The sequence below is a fragment of the Triturus cristatus genome, chromosome 4_1, assembly GCF_964204655.1.
Source record: "Triturus cristatus chromosome 4_1, aTriCri1.1, whole genome shotgun sequence".
NCBI lineage: Eukaryota > Metazoa > Chordata > Amphibia > Caudata > Salamandridae > Triturus > Triturus cristatus.
The window spans coordinates 129,517,968-129,539,260 of record NC_140585.1 but is presented as its reverse complement, the minus strand read 5'-3'; the positions used below and the strand labels follow the sequence as shown (position 1 = coordinate 129,539,260).

The 21,293-nt window shown below is 41.7% G+C and overlaps 1 protein-coding gene across 6 annotated transcripts in view; it reads right to left on the bottom strand.

The window, feature by feature from the left end:
* LOC146847635 (uncharacterized) overlaps positions 1-21,293 on the bottom strand; it is a 47,360-nt gene that overhangs the window by 3,999 nt on the left and 22,068 nt on the right. For all 6 annotated transcript variants that reach the window (XR_014981140.1, XR_014981141.1, XM_085651770.1 and 3 more), the window contains exon 2: positions 603-667. The gene's annotated coding sequence lies outside the window, so the exon portion shown is untranslated. The remainder of the gene's footprint in view (positions 1-602; positions 668-21,293) is intronic.

Here is a 21,293-nt window from a genome sequence, read left to right as displayed (position 1 = left end):
AGATCCAGAGAGCAAGGACGCAGATGGAGCAGTCCGAGGGAGGAGACAAATGCACCGACAGTCAAGGAACTGCTGGCAACATGCGAGGCAAGTCCTCAAGGACCAGTGCCTCCCAACCCAGAAAGAGACCCGACCTGCACTAGGCCGCTCCACATTCACATACCCAGAGAAATGTGGCTCCATCTAGTGGATACCAGGGTACGCGGCTGGTTGGACACATTAGTGGGAATGCAAAAATTGAATGGGGAGGTTAGCAGGAACATTGGGAGGCCGGACACAACTACAACTGCATGCATGGTGAGGCGCTTTGCCAGAGAACCCTTAGTATTCGTAAGAGCCCTAGAGCAAGAGGAAGAAAGAAGAAAGCTCTGCACAATTTATTAAACTGGAGTTGATTAGCTTGATCCTGGCGATAACTAGCTTTTGTAAGAAAACACGCTCAAAGCAGCTAGCAAGCAATCAAAGAAGAGGACTAAAGTCACGTATTGTTATATTTTATTTAAGAAGCTGAAGAGATACAAACAAAAGAAACAGACGAGAGAGAGAGAGAGACTAGAGAAGTAATAAGAGAAAATGAAACAGAGGGTAATGGAAAACCTTACCTGACAGTTATTTTGTTTGTTCCCCCGTGGATGGCAGCCGCACCACCTAGTACATCCTAGAATACCTTGAAAGCAAGTAAAGAGAAGCTTTAACCAAGAGCTTATTTGCATCAAACCTGAATCACACTTCTTCCCATCTTCCAAACAACCATCCTTAACTTACAAAGCAAAAGGAACTTTGTTTTCTGGTAACTACTGTAAAGCACCTTTGGTCTATGAATAAATAGTTTCTTTTAAACCTTTTTATTCTACTGGTACATACGATGAAACCCACAACACACATCTTCCTCTAAATCAAAACCTTGCGCTACAATGAACACACTATGAAACGCTGTTGAACAAGGTCTGAGTGAACATACAGCGCACCCACAGCCTGAACAAGGTCTGAATGAACAAACAGCGCACCGACAGGCTGAACAAGGTCTGTGTGAACATACAACGCACCCACAGGCTGAACAAGGTCTGAAAGAACAGCCTGAGCACCTTCAGGATGAACAAGATCTGAGTGAACCAACAGTGAAGACACAGGCTGAACAAGGTCTGAGTGAACATACAGCACACCCACAGGCTGAAAAAGTTCTGCAGGCTTAAACAGCAGACCCTAAATGCCCAGCCCATTTCTTCATAGCCCCATCTTTCCATTGAGAGCCTATGAAACATGCAAATTAACACAATCTTGTTGACAAACAGCATGTTAAAGTCCTTGTACATAATTCAGTCAAACCTCCATGAATCAATCAACCACTCTTAGAGCAACAGGAACCATGCTCTCTGCAGCGATTCAAGTTGAAGCTGACGCAGCGTGCAAACGAAGGCTGATAAATGGGCAGCAACAAGGCATCAATGGAAATCCAATCTCAGTTCTTAAGGTGAATTAGGAGTGGAAGGGAGGCAATCACTGCAAAGGACACTGAATAGAGGTGGAAGCAGCAGGGGACACGTCATCAATAACATGTCATTCAAATGGCTGGTTGGTGATGTTGGAGTCAGCAAGTCAGATGAAGGACATTCAAATGGCAGGACCCGTAGGCACTCCACTGCGATGGGAACTAGGTGATCCGTGAGCAAGTGAAACAACGCAGATAAGATGATAATGTGCAATTAGCTACCACTGCCCCGGAAGGGCAAGGAGTGAAGCAATGCCTTGTATGATGGATGAGCCCCCATTCCATGGCCGGCAACAGTGAATGGAGGGCAGCACGGATTCCCAGCACAGGACCAGGCAGGTATATGAGTGGACAGGGAAGCTGAACAAGGGCACACAAGTCATGCCAATGTGGATGAATGTATGTATGTACATGCTATTGTTACAGCACAAACCCAGCCAGAAGGCAGCGGAGCACTATACATGGTCAAAGACAAGTATAAAGTGAATGAGTGATAGGAGCGGTAACTGGTTTGTGGACGGGTAATGCACTGATATAGGGTTCTAATTGTAGCAGCTTTGGGGCGGCAGTCCTGATGGATACAGGGATGTTGTTCAAATGTGGATTGCTCACCTCTCATCCTTTGGAGCCCCTGATGAGGGGGCAGAGACAAACCTGTCCAAACCAATGGAGATTAAACATTTTTTTGAAGGAGAGAAGTTTGTTTGGAGGGTGATGTCATTGATGTGGGAACTGCATGTTGGGTTCCCCTCAGGAAAGGGGATGAGACCCTGATGGGGTAGATTAGAGCACTGTAGGGCAGTTATGTGGGATTGATGATCAGGGGGCTCCTGGCATTCCGACGGGTGAGGTCAAGGAATGCACCGAAGTTCATTGCTTTTGTGCAGCCGCAGCATCGATGGGATTACACCCCATGAAGTGACTAACAGGAAGTGTTCAGTGATCCTCCAGCAGGGAAGGTCCTATTCTGACTGTAAGTTGTCTTGACAGGTGAGCATGTAATAGCTGGCAGGATACGGGGAACTGTGTGGTGGAGGTGGTGGGTGGTTGAGTGAGTGGGAGCCAACACTGGTTTCATATGGACTGAAGGATGTGCAAAAAGAACAACATTTCAAGGAAGTATCACAATACAGTAAATCAGGCAGAGTAAGTTCTTTTGCTTTTTTCGGCCAGGTATCTGATATTAGGTACCAAGTGGTGGGTTTTTTAAGCTCTAGTTTGTCTATTGTCGAAAGAAATTAAAATTATTAATTTATAACTACTAATTATTTGTTTTGTGTAAATGTTTTGATTAATCAATACGTACTAATGAGAAAACTACACGTGGGAATGCATTAATGTTGCTCAAATAATAATGTGCGGGTTTAATTAAATAAATGTTGCTGAGTGCTGTTTATTTTGAAGCACAAAAACGCTTTTAAAATGTCGTGTACTAATGCTTTTCTTGTGTTGCAAAGGCTAGATAATTACATACACATAAGGGTATTAGTGGGGTTAACACTGTTTAATCACTATGCTGTGGTAACGTTGTTTTTGTCTCTTTTAATTAAGATGGTACGTTTTGGCCTAGTGAAAAATGGCTGCCGTTTAAAGCCTGCATTTGGGTAGTTGATTTGTGATGAGAAGGCCTTGCTGAACATGGTCGAGAGTCATCTGACCATAGTCTTCGCCTGGTTTAAAATTTTCCGTGAGGACAGCAGCTCTGGGCGGACATCCAAGTGTCCTTGGAGGACAAAGGAGCCACAATGAACTTTGTGATTATAGCGGTGGCTTTGGGATGATTCTAAGGAAGAACATTTCAAAAAGAAACATTTGCAAATTTGAGTCCTCTTCTTCCGTCTTTTTATTTTTGTGATTTTTCTGAGCGGAGATTTTCCAAATGTAGCGATGTTACATCCTTTCCTTCTCGCTCTGCTCAGCGGTTCAGCGGATGTTTAAAACATTTTATGTTGCCTTCTTTTGTTAAATTTATTATAAATATTGTTAGCCTAGAGAGGGTCTTATGCCACTTCTTCCCAAACTTGCGTTGGTGAGGATCGATGCTGTGAGGACGGCGACTCGGGAGACTTCTACTGAGAGACCTGTCCTGACCCATTTTGACATTTAGCTAGAATAGGTAATTATGAGAATAATGATTTATTTTGATTGATTTTCTTTGACTAATTTTAGATAAAGCATTATAATTTTAAAATACAGTGTTGGTGATTATTTCTTGTCAATTATTAAGTACTCTATTTTGATTATTGTTGTTTAGATTATTGTTTAGATCATGACTCAGGATGACATCAAACTGATCCTATTGGCCTCAGTGTAGATATAGGGTGATTAGGAGTTTTCTCTCCACAGGTTCAGCATTGATAGAGTAATTGAGTATATGTTAGTGAAATGGGCCCTAGTGTATGATGAGTGCATGTGCGTGTATCTGTGAAATTACTCTGTCCGTGGAAGTAGGGAGAATTTGTACACCCCAATCTGCACCAATTTCCTGGTAGCAGAGGATGGTTTTGGTGATTGTCTTGATCTGATTAGATTGCTTGTACATTGGCTTTTGATTTATTGATTATTGATTGATGTTGGTATATGTACTAATACTATATGTTGGAGTCGTCGTGTTGAGTTTTATGTAGTGCTTCTGGAACTTGGGAGCTGGTAGCAGTTCCGTAGTAGGGCAGAGGGAAGTATATACTGCTCTCGGGAAAGACGGGATTGTTGGTCCTGTATGTATGCAGGAAAAACGTGTGACAATTGAAGTTGCGCGTCACATTGTCTGAGTTCGGAATCAGTGACATTGTCGTATGTTACTATTAGAAAAATATTTCTGGTATAAAAGGAGTGTGTATGGTAGCGAAGGTTATCTATGAAACTCTGGTCTTAAGTCCCAGGGATCCGTAAGGTTCACCGTTAAAGCTTATCGCGGGAGAAGTAATAGGTATTCTCTGAGCTTGTTTGAAGGACTGGGCAGAGGTAAGCTGCTTGGTTAACGTATGTTATAATTCTGTAGTAGGGCAGACTGTTCGCTGTTCTCGGGAAGGCAGGATTCTGCGTGAATGTATGAGCATTTATTTGATTGTAAGACTCTTTGGAGCAGTCCTAGAGGAAACAGTTAATGAATGCATGATAGAAGGGCAGAGTAGAGGGATGTGCTACTGTGTCAACGAGAGTGTTAATTCCGTAGTGGAGCAGGAGTAAGTGCTGTTTCAGGGAAAAGACAGGATTCTTGTGAAATAGATTTTCTTTACTATTCTATGGTTAGCGAAGCAGACAATGGAGATGTTTATATGTTGTAACTAATAGATTTTGTAGAATCCGACACGAAGTCTACTGAGAGGTTTTGTAAAGGAGGGGTAGACGAGTGACAGGAGACAGGAGTAGGAGAGACTGCAGCGACTGCTGACGTCAAACAGACCGCGCTCTGATTGGATAGTAGATCATAACAGTGCTCGCGCTGAGATTGGTGCGTTGGTGTGAGCCGCGCAAGGATTGGAAGGAGTACAGAGTGACGTAGACGCTCCAGGATTGGTGCGTTAGTGTGAGTCGCGCTGTTATTGGATAAAACATCGTACTATTCAGTTGTAATACGGAAGGGATTAGAAGGGTTTGGTAAACGTTAAAATGTATTACCAAGAAGAGAAAAAGAAAAAAACTTTGTTTGGAAAGATTAAAAAATGGTTTGACAAGGATAAGGATGTTAAAACAAGAGAAGGTGAATTGTTACCTCCATCGAAAACGCCTGCATCCTTTATGGCTGCGAGATATGGGTATCATACCTGTATATGGTTGGAGAATTGGGTTAGGTATACTAGGGAAGATGGTGTCCTAGCATTCCCAGAACATGGTTCATTTAATTTGGCCGTGTTGAAAAATTTGCGGGAAAAGATGTTGTGTCTTGACCCAAGACCAAGGCCGACACAGTTTGAGGCTTTAGTGGAATGGGAAGAGGAAGTACATGAGAGAGAAAAACAGAGGTCTGGAGGAAATTACAGATACATGTTTGGAAGGAGACATGATCGTGAAACTCATCATGATCGAATGAAGAGATGGCGAGATGCTAGTATGTCAGAAGGATTATATCCTATGAGAACAGTTGATGAGAAGGGTACAGAAAGGGTTCCTGAGGCAGAAGTGAAAAGATATGGAGTTAGTGAGTATGAGGATGAGGTCTTGAATGACATGATTTACAAGAGACCACCTCCATATAGACCAGAACCAGAAGAGAGCACACCAGTTGTTTCTCCGATAAGAGATACATTGCGTATTATTGAGACAGAAAATGTGACACCTGAGTTAAGAAGTGGTAATCCTTTCAGGGAGAGAGAGAATCGATGTGGTGACGAGAATACGAGAGAATTAGCCAGAACTACATCAGAGCTGACTGAAAAGATTAGAGAGCTGACGAAGAATTTGGAAGCTGTTACGGTGCCTGTAACCATAGGTCCGGTTATGCCTGTTTTTGATAAGCAGAGGACGGGTGAAAATAGTTTGGTGATTCCCTATGTTGGGAATAGATAGACAAGTTTGGCTGGTCCCTCAGGAGATTCAGGAAAAAGGACAGAAAATGATGATTTGAGACAATCCAGACTTGACACATGTAGTGAAGGATTAGAGGTACAGTCTAATTCGAGATTGGATGCTAGTGAAGCTAGTTGTTCAGGGATGCCGATTTAAGAACCGCAGAAGAAAGTGGTTCCAGTGAGGAAATCTACTGAAATAACAGCAGAAGATTTGAATGAATGGATGAAAGTTCTTCAAAAGAGGGATAAAGATTCACAGGCAATTGATGTGGCCAGGTTACGCGTAGAATTAGAAGAGCTTGTTGCAGGGACAGTTCCTACAGAAATTCTCAAAAATCATCATGATGGTGAACTGTTGTTTATGTGCAAAAATATCACCTGGAGAGCAAGAAATACACATGACAGGTTAAGAGCAGTAGCGAATGAGCAGGGAGTTGACATTGATAAGGTGAAAGCTCTGCAGAAGTCTTACAGGATGGATTTCACGGATAAAGATATTGAAAATCTGAATGGTGCTGGTAGAACAGGACAGATTAAAGAGATGATCGCTTTATTGCGAAAATGGGGTGATGTTGAGAAGTGGAAGGATAGGTGGTACAAGAAAAGGGAAGAATCAGTGGACAGGACTTATTCAGCATTTCCTGTGAGAGAAAAAGAGAAAGCAGTGGATGCTTATCCTATGAGAGAAATACCTGGAGGAGGATATGTACATGTTCCATGGACCAGACAGGATATTTTATCATTTACGAATGATTTCCCTCGACTGAGAGAAAAGCCCGTCGAGTGGTATAGGCAGGTAGATAGGTTTGTGAAATTGTCAAAAGTGCTGTGGATTGACCTGAATAGTCTGTTTGATATAATTGTTCCAGCAGACTTGTGGGCTGAGTGTAAAATAGTTGTAAGTTGGCCTACTGAGGAATACCCAAGAGACCAGAGAACAGGAGCACCAGATCCAGAGGTAATGAGAAAGTATGATCAGGTGTTGGTATACCTGAAAAGTAAAGTACCTCCAAAAGAGACCGACTGGGTTAAAATAGATCGAACACATCAGGAAGCAAAAGAATCAGTTCATGCTTTTTATGAGAGGATGATACTGGCTTTTAAACAATTCAGCGGAGATGAGCACCTGGGTGACAAAGATTTGAGTCATTTTGTAAACAGATTTGTAATTGGCCTGAGACCTGAGATTAGTGAGAGAATTCGTGAGCATACAGTGGATTGGCAGAGTAAGAAAATAGATGAGATTCTGAGACATGCAAAATACTTCAGTGATGAAATTGAAGCAAAACAGAGAAAGCTGAAAGAAAAAGCAATGTGGGCACAAGTGAAAGTTGCGGAAAGACAGGAAGCACAGTTGGTGGAACAGGCGAATAATACAGGAAATAATGCAGGGAATAGGCCCAGGTATGCAGGGAAAGGAAAGGGGAATCTAGAGGAAGCAAAAAAGAAATTCCCTTGTCACAACTGTGGCCAACTGGGACATTGGAGATCTGAGTGTACCAATCCACCATTAGCGAATAATGAGGGTAAACAATCAAATCAACAGGTGCAGAACGAGGGGAATAATCAACAGCAGCAACAACAGAAGGTTGTGAGACAGCAGAGTCAAGAGCCAAAACCGCCCTTGCCGCAGAATAGAGGGTCACAAAAGTACAATCAGGATTCAGGATTCTACAATGATGAGCAGGTAAACAAACAAAGGCGTTCTAACCAGATACAGCGGTACTTGTTAAAGAATGAAGGGAGTGAGTCTGAGGGTGATTATTGACGGTGCCGAAGAGAGGAGGAAGAGTGCATACTTGGTGCAACTCTAGAAAAAGACCAGGCAGGACCATTCGTAGATGGGAAAATAAATGAAGAAGGTGTTACTTTTTTAGTAGACACAGGTGCGACAAGATCAACTGTCAGGTCAGCAGATATTAGAAATCTTCCTCTCTCGGATGAAGCAATCCAAGTAGTTGGTGTAGCTAATACACAAATCAAGACACGTCTTACTGAACCAGTAAGAGTACAAATAGGGAAATTTTGAGACATGCACAGATTTATTGTCTGTGACACTAGTCCAGTGAACTTGTTAGGTAGGGATCTGCTTTGTAAAATGAACTGTACAATTTTTTGTACACCGGATGGAATAGCTTTTGAAACACCAGATGAGGATGTTTTGTACCGAATGACTCTAGAAAATAGAGAGAGTGAGTTAATTGGTGCATATGCTGTGTTTGATCCGGAGGATTTGCCTCAAGAGCTGAGAGACACCGTGAAAAGGACAGTTTGGGATTTTACAGGAGAGGATGTGGGATTGATGAATAATGTAGATCCTGTGAAAATTTCAGTGAAAGAGGGAATTACTTATCCTAACATTCCTCAGTACAAAATGACACCAGAAATAATTGAAGGAATAACTCCTATTATTGAGAAAATGATTCAGCAAGGAGTTTTGAGAGAACTACTGAGTAGTCCGTGTAACTCACCGATAATGGGGCTAAAGAAGCCTATTGGGAAGTTCAGGATTGTACAAGATTTGAGAAAAGTTAACAAAATTGTGGTGGCATGTTGTCCGATTTTGCCAAATCCGTCAGTGATTTTGTATCAGATTCCACATGATGCTGAGTGGTACACGGTGATTGATTTGTGTCATGCTTTCTTTTCAATTCCATTGCATCTTGATAGCCAACCGATTTTTGCATTTAGGTTTGGCCAGCGTATTTTGGCATGGTGTCGAATCCCACAGGGGTATACAGAGAGTCCTTCGATATTCAATCAGTTATTGAAAAAGTAATTGGAGAGTTTGATCATGCCTGAAAATTCAGTACTAGTGCAGTATATTGATGACTTACTAGTGGCATCAAAGACACGTGAAGCTTGTGAAGTAGATACCATAGCTTTACTGAATCATTTGGCAGATGGAGGGTTAAAGGTATCTCCAGCCAAATTGCAATTTTGCAAGAAAGAGGTGCATTATCTTGGACACAATATTGAAAAAGGTCTGAGAAAGGTGACTGATGACAGGATTAAAATCATCAGGGAAATGAAGGCCCCAAAGACCCAGAGGGAAGTGAGAATGTTCCTGGGGATGGTGGGTTATTGTCGTCAGTGGATAATTAATTTCTCCCTGATAGCAAAGCCATTGATTAAGCTGACAAAAAATGAGATGACAGATCCATTGGAACTAGATGGAGAACAAATGGCAGCATTTGAGGAGCTGAAGAGCAGAATGTGTGAAGCCCCTGCTTTGGGTATGCCAGACTATGAAAAAGAGTTTGAGTTGTACTGCAGTGAGAGAAATGGTTGTGCACTTTCAGTGTTAATCCAGAAGCATGGACTACTGAGAAGGCCTATTGCGTACTTCTCATCGACACTTGACCCTGTAGCTGTGGGTTTACCAAGTTGTCTGAAATCTGTAGCTGCAACATGTAGAAGCCTGGAACAAAGTGAAGGAATCATAATGGGATATCCTGTAAGGGTATTCGTACCTCATAATGTGGCAATTCTTTTGACAAGAAGCAGAACCCAGTACATGTCACATAGTCGGCTGACTAAATATGAAAAAGTCATTCTGGGAGCATCGAATGTGACTCTTGAGAGATGTGTGAATGTGAATCCAGCGACATTGTTGCCGGATATTGAAAATGAGGGTGTGAAGACAGAAGATGATCACAATTGTTTGGATGTGCTGGATTACTGTACAAAACCAAGACCAGACATAAGGGATCTTCCCTTGCTTGAGAGTGATCATGTGCTGTTTGTGGATGGATCATGTTTGAGGAATGATGAGGGAGTGCTGTGTGCAGCATATGCAGTGTGCAAGGTTTCAGAAGTTATGGAAGCATCATCATTGAAAGGAGTGAAATCTGCACAAGTTGCTGAATTGGTGGCATTGACGAAAGCTTGTGAAATTGGGAAAGATCTGAGAGTGACTGTGATGACTGATAGTCAGTATGGATTTGGAGTTGTGCATGATTTTGGCCAGCTTTGGCTACAGAGAGGTTTCTTGACGTCGACTGGGACTCCAATAAAGAATGCTGAAGTGATTGGGAAATTACTTGAGGCGATACAGCTGCCTAAAGAGTTAGCAGTTGTGAAATGTGCTGCTCATGGACAAGGAGATGATTTTGTGACAGTTGGAAACAGATTTGCCAACGACATTGCACAGTATTGTGCTAAGAATAATCACTCGATTAATAAGGAACGAGAAGGGGAAATGTCTTTTTGTTCTGTGATGTTTACTAATGTCCTAGAAATGTGGGATGAAGTGAAACAGTTGCAGGATGAGGCAGGAAAGGAAGAAAAGAAAGACTGGATCAAGGCAGGTTGTGCCCCAAGGGAAACAGATCATGTTTGGGTCTATAGAGATGGCAGACCAGTCATGCCTAACTCTATGCTGTCGACAATGGCAAGGATGTATCATGGCCAGGGACATTTGGGAAGGGACGCAATGATCAGGTCTTTTAAGCAGACTTGGTACAATGCAAAGTTCAGGACAATTGCAGAGAGCATCTGTCAAAGATGTTTGATTTGCCAGCAATTTAACACTGGGAAAAAGACAGTGGTGAGTCTGGGAACGATAGGCAGAGAAGGTGGTCCTTTCACGAGAATGCAGATTGATTTCATTGAAATGCCCCAAGTGAACAGATTGAGGTATGTTCTAGTAGTAGTCTGCTTGTTCTCAAGATGGGTGGAGGCCTATCCGACTAGGAGAAATGATGGAATAACAGTGGCGAAGTTACTGTTACGAGAGTTGATTCCTAGGTACGGGTTTCCAGTAACGATTGAGTCTGATAGAGGTGGACACTTCTATAATGAGCTCATGAGTTTGATTTGTGAAGCATTGGGCATACAGCAGAAGCTACATTGTGCATACAGGCCAGAGGCTTCTGGCGTGGTTGAGCAGATGAATGGCACAATCAAGAACAGAATTGGTAAGATGTGTTTAGCCACTGGAATGAAATGGCCTGATGTCTTGCCTCTAGTGCTAATGACTATTAGATCTACTCCAGATAGAACTACTGGTTTGAGTCCACACGAGATTTTGATGGGACGTGCAATGCGTCATGCATTTGTACCTGTCAATAAGTTGATGACAATAACTGATGACATGATTTTGGATTACTGTAAAGGCCTGGCTGACGCAGTTCATTCTGTGTTTCACCAGGTTGGAGAAGACGCTACTACACTTGAGAAGAAGCAAGCTCATGATCTGAGTCCAGGGGACTGGGTGAGAATCAAAGTACACAGAAGAAGAAATTGCTTGGTTCCAAGGTGGGGAAGGCCAAGACAAGTCATTCTGACTACGACAACTGCAGTGAAGTGTGCTGGTGTGAAAAACTGGGTACATGCGAGTCATACTCTGAGAGTTCCAAACCCAAAGGATGGGACTGGCAAGGAGTATATTGAAGAGTCAGATTCCAGTGATGATGAAGATACAGAACCAGTGAGGAAAAATCGGAGTTCAGAAAAAGAAGCAGAAAAGACTTCAAGAGAACCATTGAGAGTCTCAGAAGGGAGATCAGATTCTGTAAGAGAGCCTGAAGTTCCAAAAAGCAGTGGAGGAAAAAGAAGAGAAAAGAGCAATTCCACAGAGACTACTTCTGAATCAGAAGAGGAGATTGAAGAACCACTTGAGATTATACCTGAAGAAGCAGGGTCAGAAGAAGATAGAGAGGGACAGATTGCGGAAGATCCCCGAGGAGGTGTAGGGAACATTCTTGATAAGCTAGGTGAAGGGACAAGTAGACAGCAAGAAGATTGCATGTCGGAGACTCGAGGAGGAACAGAAATAGGAAAGTCTCAAATAGTGGTGGAAAAGACTGTGGAGCGAAAGAAAACTGCTGAAGAACAAGAGGCATTTGAAACAGAATCGGATGAAAGTGAGAATGAGAAATCAGAGGGTCGAGTTCTGAGAAAGAGAACTTGGATTGGAGAAAGAAATAATAAAGAAATAAGGCCGAAAAAGGTTATCAGAGGAGATCTTTGGCCTAACAACAGAATAAAGAAGCTGAGATACAGACTGATAAGAGCAAATACCTCGAAGGCTGAACAAGTGAATGAGGTGTCGAGTCAGAATTCAGCAAAAGGTGAAAAGCGAAAAGAGTCAAAAGAACCAGAGGAGATCAAAAGGATAAGAAAACCTAACCAGAAGTATAGGTCGCCGGAATGGACGTACGTGGCACTGTCTGAAGGTGAAGAGGCAGAAAGTCAGGGAAATCCAGAGGAGGCCATACGTGAAGTGGTTGAGGAAGGTACAGGTGAAATCCTGAAAGTAATCTTGACTGACATTGGAGAAAAGTCGGATACTGGATGATGTTGGAGATCTAATACAATTTGATGTCGAAGAAGTTGAAGTGAAGAATGACAAATATCCAAATTGAGTGAACAGAAGAATTCACTTGGATTGAGTGAACAGAAGAAATCACTTGGAGAGAGTGAAAAGAAAAAAACTGAAAATTGATTGTTTGAAGTAAAAAAAAAAAAAAAAAAAAAATTTGGGAGACTCAAGTAGTGGAGTAGTAGAGGCTAAGTCAAAAGACAAGGTCAAAGTAGTAAAATGGCTAACATAGAGAATAATCAAAGTAGATGTGCCTTTTTGAAAAGATGGTGTAGAATGTGCTGCTGCTGTACTGGATTATTAATGCTACTATGGGGTGTTTTAGTTGTATTAGTTACTTATAGAGTTACAATAGGTACATTTGAGATGCATACAGAGAATGTGTCTAATATAGGGAAAAATTCACAAAAAGTAGTTCCAACTAGAATTAGTAATACTTACATACATAAAGATAGGTCAATTAATGATTTTTCTAGTAATGTTTTTTCGAAATTGTTGTATGAATATGTGAAGACAATGGAAGTTAGGGATTGCTACGTTTGTATGCAATTACCTGCATCCGTTTCAGAGGGTGTTACTTATCACCATTTACCAGCTACGTATGGAATTTCATGTAGTGTATTGAGTAGTGTTTTTTATTTGTTAGAAAAAATAGATTATGTGCTGTCTAACAAAGATAGTATTTTTGGGCAATTGCCTATGAACAAAAAGCTGAATCCAGCTAAAGAAGCTAACATTTTTGGTGAGATTTTTATTGAGAAAGAAGAATTAACATTAGATTATATTTTTAAGAATAATTTAACTTGCAGTTTGAAAGAAGAGGAGAAAGCTTTCCTAAATATGGTAGAGGAAAGGAGATTAGGCATGCATGAAAAGGCAGGGAAATACAAAGTGAGTGAGACAATTTGGGACATTGAGATGGGGAAAGAATTGAAAAATGGGGCTAGTCCAACTTTAGCTCTAGATGCACCACAGAAGGGTAAGCTGTGCATTACAAGAAGGAAATCCCAATATGATATATATTTTGTTGGGACTAGTGAGTGTCATGATACATACTTCATTGCAACAGGATGGGGTTTTAGAGGAGGAGAAGATCCAGTTTTCCCAGGAGTGTATTATGTTTGTGGGAACAAGGCTTATTACAAGTTGCCTGACCATTGGTATGGCACGTGTTATGTGGGCCTGGTCTTTCCAAAGATCTTTCATATAGATAGAATAGAAGATGTAGAACATATTAATTTACTAACACGTTTCAAGAGAGAAACTTGGTCAGAAATAGTGGGTGACATTTTTGGAGCTTTAATTCCAGCAGTGGGAATTTCTTTGAATGCTTATGGAATTCGGAAACTGTCAACAGTGGTGGATCGCTTATCGACAAATACCGCTGGAGGGTTTCTTTTAGTGAATACGGAATTGATTGCCGTACGTGCCATGTCTATGCAAAATCGACTTGCCCTTGATATTCTATTAGCCAAGGAGGGTGGGGACTGTGGAATGCTGAAAGTTCAACATTGTTGCACTTACATTCCAGACGAAAGCAAAGACCTGAAGGTTTATATCAAAAATATTACTGATTTGCATGAAGAATTAGTACCACTGAAAGCTGAAAGTATGTGGACTAAAATAGCTAATAAAATAGTTGCTGTTAAGAATTTTATTGCAAAAATAGGTAGTACTATTATAGGTAAGATATTGTTTCCTTTGACTTGTGTAATTGTTGCTTTATTGATACTAAGATTGGTGTGTTTGTGTTGTAAAAACAGGGGAGGGAAAAAGAAATTAATTAAAAGAAATATTGAAAAGAGAAATAAAAGAAAAAGAGAACCACAAGAAATAGAATTAGAAGAATTGAGGGAGAGTGTTTATTTGGAAACAAAGAGGGATGATGAAAGGGAGTCTGGTGTGTAGTGTTGTGTAAGGAGAAAAAGACATTTCCAATTTCTCATAAAATGGGACTAAATTTTACTAAATTTTTTTTTTTGGGTTGTTTATTTGGTGATAATATCACCAAAGGGGGGATTGCCGGAGCAGAGTTTTCTGTTGAAAATCTATTGGGTTTTTTAAGCTCTAGTTTGTCTATTGTCGAAAGAAATTAAAATTATTAATTTATAACTACTAATTATTTGTTTTGTGTAAATGTTTTGATTAATCAATACGTACTAATGAGAAAACTACACGTGGGAATGCATTAATGTTGCTCAAATAATAATGTGCGGGTTTAATTAAATAAATGTTGCTGAGTGCTGTTTATTTTGAAGCACAAAAACGCTTTTAAAATGTCGTGTACTAATGCTTTTCTTGTGTTGCAAAGGCTAGATAATTACATACACATAAGGATATTAGTGGGGTTAACACTGTTTAATCACTATGCTGTGGTAACGTTGTTTTTGTCTCTTTTAATTAAGATGGTACGTTTTGGCCTAGTGAAAAATGGCTGCCGTTTAAAGCCTGCATTTGGGTAGTTGATTTGTGATGAGAAGGCCTTGCTGAACATGGTCGAGAGTCATCTGACCATAGTCTTCGCCTGGTTTAAAATTTTCCGTGAGGACGGCAGCTCTGGGCGGACATCCAAGTGTCCTTGGAGGACAAAGGAGCCACAATGAACTTTGTGATTATAGCGGTGGCTTCGGGATGATTCTAAGGAAGAACATTTCAAAAAGAAACATTTGCAAATTTGAGTCCTCTTCTTCCGTCTTTTTATTTTTGTGATTTTTCTGAGCGGAGATTTTCCAAATGTAGCGATGTTACATCCTTTCCTTCTCGCTCTGCTCAGCGGTTCAGCGGATGTTTAAAACATTTTATGTTGCCTTCTTTTGTTAAATTTATTATAAATATTGTTAGCCTAGAGAGGGTCTTATGCCACTTCTTCCCAAACTTGCGTTGGTGAGGATCGATGCTGTGAGGACGGCGACTCGGGAGACTTCTACTGAGAGACCTGTCCTGACCCATTTTGACATTTAGCTAGAATAGGTAATTATGAGAATAATGATTTATTTTGATTGATTTTCTTTGACTAATTTTAGATAAAGCATTATAATTTTAAAATACAGTGTTGGTGATTATTTCTTGTCAATTATTAAGTACTCTATTTTTATTATTGTTGTTTAGATTATTGTTTAGATCATGACTCAGGATGACATCAAACTGATCCTATTGGCCTCAGTGTAGATATAGGGTGATTAGGAGTTTTCTCTCAACAGGTTCAGCGTTGATAGAGTAATTGAGTATATGTTAGTGAAATGGGCCCTAGTGTATGATGAGTGCATGTGCGTGTATCTGTGAAATTACTCTGTCCGTGGAAGTAGGGAGAATTTGTACACCCCAATCTGCACCAATGTGTACCAGTCTACTTTCGTTAGTAGTGTCATGGACTGGTTCTGGGGACAGTAGTCGCCTACAACAAGCACCTACTGCTCCACGGCTAAAAGAAAAGGTCTCAACTGATGATTAGCAACTGATGATTAATGCCTCGGTGAGTGTCCAGGAGCCTAAAGGAAGCCACCTAAAGATTCTCCTAAGAGGGTGCAATATGCCACAGAAAGTGCAGCAGGTGGAGGCAAACTGGCCTTTCATAGATAGCTTATCATATATGAGTATAGCCAAGCTCAGCCATCCACGAGTTGTACGTTCAGTGAAACTCTGGTCTGCCAAACGGGAGAATTTCTGCTTTGTCCCCATTTAATTGGAGACAGTAGAGGGAAATCCAGATGGCGATTTTCCTCACGCAGGCGACAAATTGCTGTTTGACGTTCTTATTCTCTTGCCCAAACGAGATGACCAGCTGGGTGTCGTATGCCTGAGAAAGTATTTCCAACCTGACTTGACTAACTGCTGGGTCAGGAGGGTTGCATACATGTTAAAAAAGCGCTCAAGGAGGATCCCTCGGGGACCCCCTAGTCCAAGAGATTGGTTTTGGAATGGTTACCTGAGTTTGGGATTGCATCCGTGTCTGCAGTTTTCTTGTATTTTATATTATTCTAATTTTGGTTTTGTGTTCCACAGACCTTCAACATACTTTGTGCTTCATACCCGACATGTAAATTTTTATTCAGTTTTGAAAGAAATTACTTGGTTTAACTTACTGAGACTGTCAAAGGTATATGCGCCCTGAAGAAGGAGCTCATTTACAAGCTTGGGATCTCCGAAACGCGCGTCGGCGCTTTACTGTCTTGGTTATATTGTATTCTCTTAATAATTCTTTACTTTTTGCTGTTACTTTGATATGTTTGAATCAACTTTAAATATTGTTTGCTGTTTTCATTACAGTTGGGTTTGTGCATATGATTGTTTTCTTTCTATAAAATCCATTGTGTCAAAGTTTATCTTAAAATGTATTTGATGTATATGTAATAATTGAACATCAGTAGCAATTTTGCTACCACAGTTACAGTAGTATGTATAGCATCATTTTAGAAAAATAAATGAAAATGTGAAAAAAATAATTTAAAAATTGTTTTTGTTTGGTCTGTGGACACAGTTTAATTTATGGACTTATTGCCTATATATATTGTGTCAGTGGGGGGGGAACGTGTTCCTGTTTTTTTTATTGATTATTCCCTGACTACCTTCCCCTCCCATTCATTGCTTCAGGGTCCCTCTTTGTTGTACTTTTGGAATGGTATGTGCCCATGAAACTGTTTGGACCCTATCTTTGAGGAAATCTTTGGACCATTCGAGGGCAGTTCCCTTATATACCTATCTGGTAGATACATTGAATCAAGATTGAGTTTGAGATGGTTTGACATGCCACCGACATGTCAAGCAGGACTAGCATGGTGGGATTTCCTGTGCCCACGATAACCTGATTTTATCTACTACTGCTAGTAGGGCAGTTTCGGTGCTGTGGGGAGGTCCGAAGCCCGACTAGGAGGCATCCAGCAAACAACGATTCTCCATGTAGGAGGAGAGCTGTTTGTTGACGTAGGACTCCTGAACATTGTCCAACACAGGGAGGAGAGAAAAAGGGCGATAGTTAGCTGTTTCCTTGGGATCTCGATTGCATTTTTTAGAAGAGGTGTGACATGTGCTGCTTTCCATAATCATGTAATGGTGGCCAGGGTCAGAGACTGGTTACACAGTGATGGAATAGCAGGCACAAGAAGAGTAGATAAGGTGGCAATGAAATGAGGAGGACAGAGATTGAAAGGGGAGCCGGATTTAACTTTAGCTAAGAGCCGAGCATCTGAGATTGGGAGATAGGCTCGAACCTTTTAAATACCACTGAAGTGATATTTAGTGTAACAAATGTTATCCTTTCATAATTCTTTGATTAAACTATTGGCTTACCTATTCAAAGTGCTGTCTCAAACAGGTAGGGAACGTCATAGCAGTGTAAATATACAAGTCACTAATCCCTAGTGCACCAACCAGGATTCAGATTAGCGACCCTCCAGTTTGGCACAAAGGCATCAGAAATTATAACATTAACCAACTGACCATTTCATACAGAATAGTTGAACTTGCATTCACTGTTCATTTCATGTGTTTACATTATATTAAAATTACCCACACTCGGACCTCATTGACACGACCCTCATCCTCATCCGCTCAAAGTTCCACTGCAGTATATTATGAATTTACAGATGAAGGCTAAAATAAATTAATGTAAATATCAGAGGCCAATTATTTTAGCTTAAGGCAAAAATATAGACTGTTTGGGCCCTGTTTGCTCGCCCTATCCCCCGCCTTGGCTAAGGCCCATGTACCCTTGCCTTGAGAGATGGAGCTGTGAGTGAATATGGTATCCTGATTAGATTTTGGCCTCAGCACACACAAGATCTTGCATGCACACTGCATGTGTAGGCCCAACATTGGCACGGAAGCCAGAGCCTGGCTCTGGACACAGAAGTGTGGCGGGATGCAGTCATGGCTGCCTTTCAGACAGTCTATGTGACCTTTCCAGCAGAAGATTGCTGAGGGGTCTTCATTGAGCTCTCCAGTGTGGTTAATGGTGGGGAATCCGGAGAGTCTGCAGAGACAAACGCTAGTGAAAGAGAGGTTTCTGGGAAGAGCTGGGTTCTTTCTTTTCCTTTGGGTGCCCGTCTAGGATTATTGTTTTTTTCCCTGCAGTTATTTACATCACCACCACCATGAGGTTCTGACTACATAACATCAGACACATTCAGCCTCAGCTCTGGCGATGAACACATTGTATTATTGTAAGAGGCTTCTAATCAGCTTCCTAAAGGTGTCTTTTCTTTCTAGAAAAAGGCATCAATTCTGCCTCTAGAATCCTATGAATCTTGCCTTCAGCCCATCACTCACGTATCACATCCCGCAGACAACAAGAAAGCGGTCTCTACCCAGACTCCAGGTCTATTACACATTACTCATCCTTACAAGGTCCAAATCTACTCGCGACTTGACCCCATGTTGTGTACCTGCCCTGATGGAACCACACGCTCCTCTCCGAGAAGATAATCTCCACTCATTGCACTGAGTTTTTTCCGATGCATAGATCTCTAGTTTGGAACAATCTCCCCACTCAGATAAGAGCGATCCAGTGACATGCCAAATTAAAGTTAGCACTGAAAGGTCTCTTGACTGAACTCTGAAGTTCTGCCACCCGACCATCACAACTCTCTAGCCACCTCCGGACGTGGTCACAGTGGCTATAAACAGTAAACCCATCTATTTATAAATATGTGTTTTTCTTCTTAGTTTTAGTGTTTAAAAGGTGTCATCCCTGTATTATACGCCACTCCTGGAGTTGCCGGGCCTAAGGGTCTGTTCCTAGTATAAAGGAAGGGCAACAGATGGCATTCCAGCCCAGTGTCTCTGGTGATCTGAATAGAGTCTGAGTTGAGCCAATAGGCTGGGCATGCAGCAGCTTTGTAAATGATCTCAAACTCCCTGACATACCAAGGTCACCAAAGTCTCTCGACCAAGAAAGGCTATTCCAGGGAGTCATCAGCCACCTTCATGTCTGGGTTAGCTGATCCAGTACTGCAAATAATGTCTGTAGATTAATAGCTGTAAATCTATGCGGGATCAATCCTGACTGTACTGGGGGGACTATTATCTCCAGTGGGAGAGATAGCCGAGTCGCATCACCTCAGGCAGGAATTTATTATCACAGTTAAGCAGTGACAGAGGGGTATAAGAGGTACACTTAGGCGAGTCTTTCCGAGGCTTGGGGAGCACTGATCTGATTGATTCACATATAGACGGTAACAACACACCGCCATTCAATGCCCTGGCATACACCTCCAACAGATATGGGGTTGGTATATGTTTGAAAGCTTTGAAAAACTGTACATCAGACATTCAGATCCCAGTGCCTTTCCTCCTACGAGGGCGTCTATAGCTGCAAAGATCTGCTCCCCAAAGATCGATGGCTTATAGTGTGATATGATATGAGAGCCAATTAACGTAGCACTGCACAGCTTCTCCAGGAAAGAAGTGTCCTGGAGCTAGTATGGCAACATAAGTATCAAAATCACACCCCCTGGACACAAATGCGGAGACCCAGATGTTATTTAAAAACAGAAATGTTTTTAGTTGTTTCCTAAAAGAACTCAAGTTTTCTTGGGCGCACAAGTCAAGTAGGTGGCATTCCAGGTATCTGCCGTCACTACAGACAGAGAGCAGCCATCTATTCTGGTTTTCCTGACTTTAGGGAATGCATGGCGGGATCTCCCAGCTCGGGCCGGCTAATACCAGGCAAAAAGCATATAAGAATGCTGGCCCCTGTAGGGTTTCAATGACATAAAGTGCTTGAAATTGACATAATTTCAGGACAGGAAGCAAGTCCAGTATGGCCTGTTTGTTGGAGATCAATGTTGATTTCTTTAAGCCCAGAACCAGACTGGCTGCTGTGTTCTGTAGCAGCTGCAACTTACATAGGAGATATTTAGATATGCCTACGTATAAAGAGATGCAGGAATCCATTCTCAATAGGATCAGGGCCAGAGCCAGGTCCTCCTAGATGAAGCACGGATGAATGGAAGTATTCTTCCAATAACTTTCAGCAGTCGGAAGCCTGTAGCGCAAGTGGTTTTAACCTTCTCTTTTAGGACAGATGAGAGTCCACCCAAACTCCCAGGTTGCTGACCAGATGGAATGGGATTGGTCGAGCGCCTAACGACACTGGCCAGCACTCTTGTGCTCGTGAGGTTCCAGTCCCAAATAACACTATTTCAGTTTTTTCACTGTTGAGCACCAGAGTTTGAGCTCGTCCAGTCCGCGACTTCCTGGGGCTAGCACCAGAAATTACTGGTTATTTTACCTTTCTTCTAATCTAATGATTTGTGTATCATCGAGCAGAGATGATATTGAAAGGCTGGACAAGTGGGCCATGTAAAGACTGAAAAGATTGTGGTTCAAAACCAGCCATGGAGAGGGGGTTCATGTAGTGATCGTCTTGAAGTTAGCTAATGCCAACGCTTGGAACAGATTTTCAAAAAGGATAAGAACCAAGCAAGAAGTTTCCCCCAATCTCTGTAGTAAAGTGGAGTCGGAGATGGTGTCAAAGTCGGCTGCAGACAGATCTTATAAAATCAGAGGCCCCACCTCCACAGCGCCCCCACATATAATGTCTCTAACATCCTGCTGGGCTTTAGCCCGCCCTGCCTCTGAGGAAGACCATTTTGGGGCCTTGGTTGGTCTTAGTGCAGAAGTTAGACTCAAGGTAGTTGGTTAGCTGCTTGTTCACTGTGGCCTCAGTTAGTTTGGTGAACATCAGGATCAGAGAGACAGGCCCGTCCTTAGAGTTAGAACAAGAGTTAGAGCAGGGAAACCAACTCTCTAGACGAATCTCGAGCAAAAGAGGTACAGCACAGAAGGCGCGTTGATGGACAACATACTAGAATCGCTTCCAGCCCATTAGTGAGCAAGATAATAGTTAAAGTGCTTCTTTCGCATTTCAAAATAGGCAATATAAGTATCAGAACAGGTGCAAGTTCTTACGGGTGCAGGCGCATAGCTGCCAAGGTTTCAGATTGCTACGTGTGACATTTTCATAATTTCA